Source organism: Boleophthalmus pectinirostris, unplaced genomic scaffold (assembly GCF_026225935.1).
Source record: "Boleophthalmus pectinirostris isolate CB_2022bp ecotype Guang Dong unplaced genomic scaffold, ASM2622593v1 HiC_scaffold_20, whole genome shotgun sequence".
Lineage (NCBI taxonomy): Eukaryota > Metazoa > Chordata > Actinopteri > Gobiiformes > Gobiidae > Boleophthalmus > Boleophthalmus pectinirostris.
Window position 1 is genome coordinate 29,801,714 of NW_026571153.1, and position 6,741 is coordinate 29,808,454.

General features: G+C 38.1%; 1 pseudogene; it reads left to right on the forward strand.

The window, feature by feature from the left end:
* Nucleotides 1–1,399: 1,399 nt before the first annotated feature.
* LOC129409909 (5S ribosomal RNA) lies at nt 1,400–1,516 on the forward strand (annotated as a pseudogene).
* The last annotated feature ends 5,225 nt before the right edge of the window (nt 1,517–6,741 follow it).

A 6,741-nucleotide genomic window follows, 5' to 3' on the forward strand; every position in this document is an offset into this window, starting at 1 on the left:
CCAGGTCCGAGACCAGAGCGAGACCAGAGCGGGACTGAGACCGGGACAGAGCTGCTCCGGTCCTCCGCGCTCAAGAACCACGGCTGGTTTCAAAGTGGTGCAAATCATCCGACTGACGCATTAACACCAATGAAAATGAATCGAACTAAGAGCTTTTGGTTCAAATGGACCAGGTCCGGGACCAGACAGGGACCAGAGCGCTACTGAGACTGGGACCAGACCGGGACCAGAGCGGGCCTGAGACCGAGACAAGACCGAGACAAGACCAGGAACCAGACCGGAGGCTCAGAGCCCACGGCAGGACCGGAGCTCGAAGCTGAGGCTTGGACCCCGTGGAGCTCGGAGTCCCCCTGGTCCCGGTCTGGTCCCGGTTGGTCCTGGTCTGGTCCCGGTCTCAGTCCCGCTCTGTCCCGGTCTGGTCCCGGTCTCAGGGTACCATCAGTTTTGTCCAGGCCAGTTTCATTATTTTGTTTTTTCTAATGTTTCTGTTGAACTACAGGTGAAAAACAATGTTTGATTTATGTAGGAAAATTTTCAATATTTTTTAAAAATGTATTATTGCTTTTTTCAGTTTCAAGTCCATTGTTGATTTTTCTTTCATTACCGAGGGGTACCAACAATTTTGTAAACTGTATAAGTAACACTGTTGGGCAAGTTAATTTAAAACTGTAATGTGTTATTTATGACTTGTTACTGTCATTTCAAAGTAATTAGTTACATTATAATATTACTGCATTTAAAATGTAAGGCATTACATTACTATTGCAGCACTTTTAAGTTACTCTCACCAAAATAACTGTGAAGATGCTGAACTTTTGCACCATATATGGACTGAACCAGGACTAAACCAGGACTGAACCAGAACTGACCCAGATCTAAACCAGGGCTAAACCAGCCAGGACCAAACCAGGACTAATCTAGGACTAGAACTTGAAATCTAGTTCTGCCCCTGAGAGAACCCTGTGGCCGTGGAACAGGGTGTCTGCAAGGTGCAATTGGGCATCAGCTGCGGTTCTCCCCGGTTTCTCTCACGGTTTCGCTCACTGTCACGTGACGATCTATGTGAGCGCACCGCCGGTGTTTCACCGCTGCTGATATCGAGGTGATTTTAGTGAATTTGTATGAAGACAAACCCACCACTTCAATCCAGGTTAAAAAAACACTGTAACACACGTTACTCACATTTGTACCCAGTAAAATATTACAGTTTTTTTCCCCCCTGTAATGTTACATTACTGCGTTACAGCAAAAAGCAATGCATTACAGTAATTCATCATTTTTATAACACGTTACTCCCAACACTGATAAGTAAATATTTTCAGTTTTGTGGTCAATGTACATAAGCAACCACATCACATTTTTTACACTATGTAATGAACAGGGTGGGTTAATATATGTTTTCTGTGGCCATACTGGCTTGTAAAAGCCTGATCCCGTCAGATCTCAGAAACTCAGCAGGACTGGGCCTGGTTAGTACTTGGATGGGAGACACTGGGAAAATCAGGTGCCACAGGGGGGCGCCAGTGGGAATAACTGTTGTTGTGTCCTTAGGCAAGACACTTCATCCACATTGCCTATTATGAAAGTGGTGTGTGTGTGAGTGATGGTGGTGGTCAGAGGGACCGATGGCGAAGATTGGCATGGCAGCCGCGCTTCTGTCAGTCTGCCCCAGGGCAGCTGTGGCTACAATAGTAGTTTACCATCACCAGGTGTAGAGTGAATAAATAATGCTGAATAATGCTCTGAAAAGTGTCTTTGTGACAAAAATGTCTGTGAAAAGCACTTTATAAATGAAGACTTACTTACTGACTTTCTTCTTCCCACTACTTTTTGAGGAATTTCAAGGAATGTTTTTCTGTTTTTTTTTTTTTAAGACACAATGAAATCCAGGCGCGCCAAAAAAGTAAAAATTTCACAAGGAAAAGTAGAGTTAAAAGGCGTTTATTTAAATGGCCAAAGCCAACATGTTTCGTCCATGACTGGTCTTCATCAGGTCTTACATAGTTGATTTTCTGCTGTGTTAAGTGTTACATACACTTATGACCTTTTTTCTTCTCTTTCTTGGCACAAACTCAAAATAAAAACAAATCAATCAATGTACTGTGGAACATTCCAGGCAGAGCAATGATCTATCCGTAGAAACAAGCAGATGTCAGACTTTCCAAGAGAAACGTTACACAATGCACCTCAAAGCAGGTCCAAGAAGTCATTGCTGTGAGTCCTGATGATTTTTCCACACTCTTTGATAATGTTACGTAGCCCATTACGATTTACGAATCTGAGCCTGGACTGTGCGGTCTGGAGTACCTTGGTTGACCTTTCTCCAGATCTGAGCCAGGATTGTGGTTTCGCTGGTTTCCCAATAAGAGAAAAATGCAAATGTCATGCAGTTACACTTAGTATTAATCAAGACTGAATCAAAAGAATGAATACAATAAAAGGACATGATTGGAACATTTGGCACGCGCTTTTGTACCACAGATCTTCACAATCTACATGTATTTTATATTGAAAACGCCCGGCTGGCTTTGGGCTGAACATTTCCAATAAAATCTCAAACTCGCAATTTCTCCACCAATCTTGTCAGTTCTTGCAAATGTGATTAGATCTGCAATATCGGTTTAAAATCAAGATTTATTTCACAGCGCGCGTTTGAAGCAGGTCCGGGAGCAGTCACATTTAACAGAAGACTGAAAGATGAACTGCTAAACCAATACAAGAATCACATGTATTTCAGAACATGCTTGTAGACGTCTAAACTACAAGGTTAGCAGCTTTTACGCAGAATATAACCCTATGGAGACACAGGGAGGGCATCTGACACACTACATTCTTCATTCTCATTTTCCTTACTTTGAGATGATCATAAACGATAAACTTTTGTGCCTTCTTTATCATTATTATTAGTTTGTACAACCATAATACAGTAGCCAGACTGGTGCCACCTAGTGCCTCTGCTCAGTTTCATTTCTCTCCAGTGACTAGGTCAGGAACCAGAATACACTAGATGGTTCGTAAAAACCCCGGAACTGCAAGTTCGGGCACCAACCAATCAGCGAAGAGACAGACATTCTGTGTTGGCAGCGATTCTCGAGATCGAGGATTTAAAACTGGAACAAAGAGAATGTTTGGTGAATTTTATCAAGGGGAAAGACGTTATTGTCCTTCTTCCTACGAGATTTGGGAAAAGCTTAATATACCAGTTATCCCCGTTAGCGGTGCATTACATACATCACGACCAAATAGCTGCGATTGGTTAAATAAAAAAGTACCTGCCTACTGTCAAGCGAACGAATCCTAATACTGCGAGGTCAGACGGTTTCTACAAAGTGAAACCGGCTCATGAATCAGGCTAATAAAACAGTACAATACAAAAAAGAAAAAAAAGAAAGAATTTGGGTTAAAATTATATTTAGAATGCATAGTACCTGTCTGATTATGTACCAAACTGCACAAGTAATGTATAAAGCTAAAAATAAGCACTTACCAAAAAATATCCAACTACTTTTTTGTGAAACAGAAGGAAACTATAACTTAAGAGGCTTTTTAAATTTTGAAGTGCCTCGTGCTCGAACGACAAGGAAGAGTGTTTGTATCTCTGTTTGTGGTGTAAAAATATGAAACAACGTGAAAATAGAACTAAAACTTTGTCCAAATATACATGTATTCAAAAGTGCAGTTAAAAAAGGGATTATTTCAAAATACTGTGCTGAAGAAATTAGTGCTTAATGTATATGTGATCTATATATATATATATATATATATATATATATATATATATATATATATATATATATATATATATATATAAACGTTGAGCATATATATGTGGGTACATATATATGTATGTATGTATGTAGGTATATATGTATTATACCTGTGTATATGATATATATTATATCTGTGTACATAATATACATATATTTGTTGTTGTTAGATTTGTACTGTGAATTATAGCTTATATTGTACAGGAAATGAGAAGTCTATATGTTCTTAGTTAATTTGGGACAATAGAAAAAAGGGGTGGGGTTAAATAAGTATTTACTTCCTCCCACTCCTTTTTCGGACACAAGTAAAATCTGTGTGGTTTATTTTCCCTTATTACAGAAAAGAAATATTTACTTTATGTGTTATGTCGATGTATTTATGTTTTCTGTGCATGTTCTATGTATTACTGTCCGAATAAACATTCATTCATTCATACCGTATTTTTTGGACTATAAGATACACTTACAATTCTTTATTTGTCTCAAAAACTGACACCGCCTTAAAATCCTGTGCATCTTATGTATTTATTCTGGTTGTGCTTATTGACCTGAAACTGATTTTATGTGGTACACGGTGCTCAAAAATCTGTCAAAATGTTTTAGGACAACTTTGATAAACTGAAGCTGCAGCGCTTGATGGATTGTCGGAGCATTACGGCTACTGTAGTCAGGAGCCTCGCGGAATAAATGACGAAGCATAGTTCTGTGTCAATGCAACGCACACTGCCATTGTCGCCTTTGTCACTGAAAAAAGACATATATTACACTGAGTCATGTCCTTTAGTCCGACAGAAGCTGAACCGCATCAGTGCACAAGGAGCGAGCTGTTTTTTTTCAGCGCTTATAGTTTATGCAAATGAGTCATGTGGTTTTAAGTTTCGTTTCTGTAAACTGTAAACAAATGTGTCAAAGCTGCATTAAACACATTATTACGCAATGCATATATGAGTCGTCCTCGTAGGAAATAAAAAAAAAAAAAAACTTAAATGATCCAGCCACATTCACATTCATAATCCACATTCACCAAGTATACCACGATCTGCCGATGGATGGTGGACGCCTGGACTAAGGATCAGTCTCAAGTGTCGTCCGTTTGTTTCACTGAATGTGCTTTTATAATCTGGTACTCCTTATGTATGAAAATAGACAACAGAATTCAACATTATTGATATTTTGCCTTATAATCCCCAAAAATATATATGTTATATAATTTATTTTGCGATACGTAAATATTTGTAAAGTTTCTTCATCAATGTTTTGGAATTTCTGAAATTATGTCATGAACAGGAGCGGGTAAATATAAGTTTTTTTCTTCTTCCTGCTCTTTTTCGAGAAATGTGCTTTTCTGTTGTTTATAATGTTTATGTAGTATGTAAATGATGATAGTTTCTGTCATGGCACAAACTCGAAATAAAAACAAATTAAATCAAATCAAAAAGGACAATTCGGAGCATGTTTGTAGAGCTCTAAACTACAGAATGAGTAGCTTTTACACAGAATAAGACCAAGTTGAAGTACAAAGTTATAGATCAGGAAATGTAGTAAAAGTATTGAGTAAAAGTATTTGGGGAGTACTATCTCATTAAGAATATTTGCAATAATTATATGTAACATTTCTAGTGGAGAGAACATCACGCAATACTCCCTACAACTATACAACAACTCACCCTTATGTTACAGATAATACTCCCTACAACTGTACAACTCACCCTTATGTAAGAGATAATACTCCTACAACTGTACAACAACTCACCCTTATGTAACAAATAATACTCCTACAACTGTACAACTCACCCTTATGTACAGATAATACTCCCTACAACTGTACAACAACTCACCTTATGTAACAAATAATACTCCCTACAACTGTACAACAACTCACCCTTATGTTACAGATAATACTCCCTACAACTGTACAACTCACCCTTATGTAAGAGATAATACTCCCTACAACTGTACAACAACTCACCCTTATGTAAGAGATAATACTCCTACAACTGTACACAACTCACCCTTATGTACAGATAATACTCCCTACAACACTGTACAAACTGTACACTCACCTTATGTAATAATACTCCCTACAACTGTACAACAACTCACCCTTATGTTACAGATAATACTCCCTACAACTGTACAACTCACCCTTATGTAAGAGATAATACTCCCTACAACTGTACAACAACTCACCCTTATGTAAGAGATAATACTCCCTACAACTGTACAGCAACTCACCCTTATGTACAGATAATACTCCCACCTGTACAACTCACCCTTATGTAAGAATAATACTCCCTACAACTGTACAACTCACCTTATGTACTCCCTACACTGTACAACTCACCCTTATGTACAGATAATACTCCCTACAACTGTACAGCAACTCACCCTTATGTACAGATAATACTCCCTACAACTGTACAACTCACCTTATGTAACAGATAATACTCCCTACAACTGTACAACAACTCACCCTTATGTAACAGATAATACTCCCTACTGTACAACTACCCTTACAGTAATACCCTACAACTGTACAACAACTCACCCTTATGGAACAGATAAATACTCCCTACAACTGTACAGCAACTCACCCTTATGTAACAGATAATACTCCCTACAACTGTACAAATACTCATCCTTATGTAGCACTGCAAGTTTATACTCAAATAAAAGTACAGGTACAGGGCTAAAAATGTACTCAGTTACAATTACTGCTTTCAAAATTGTACTTAAGTAAAGAGCAGGCGATGCTGGATAAAATTATATTCAGTTACAAGTACAAGTATATGTTAAAAAATCAACACAAACAAATAAAATCAAATCTATTACAGTAACGTGAGTATTTCTCATAAGTAACTTTCCAGCCTTGAGTCAGAATACAGTTTTATTACTAATGTTACTGAAGTAATTGTGACTGTCATGAATACTCGACTGTCTCTGTTAAAAGCAAAGTTCCAGGTGTGAAAATGTC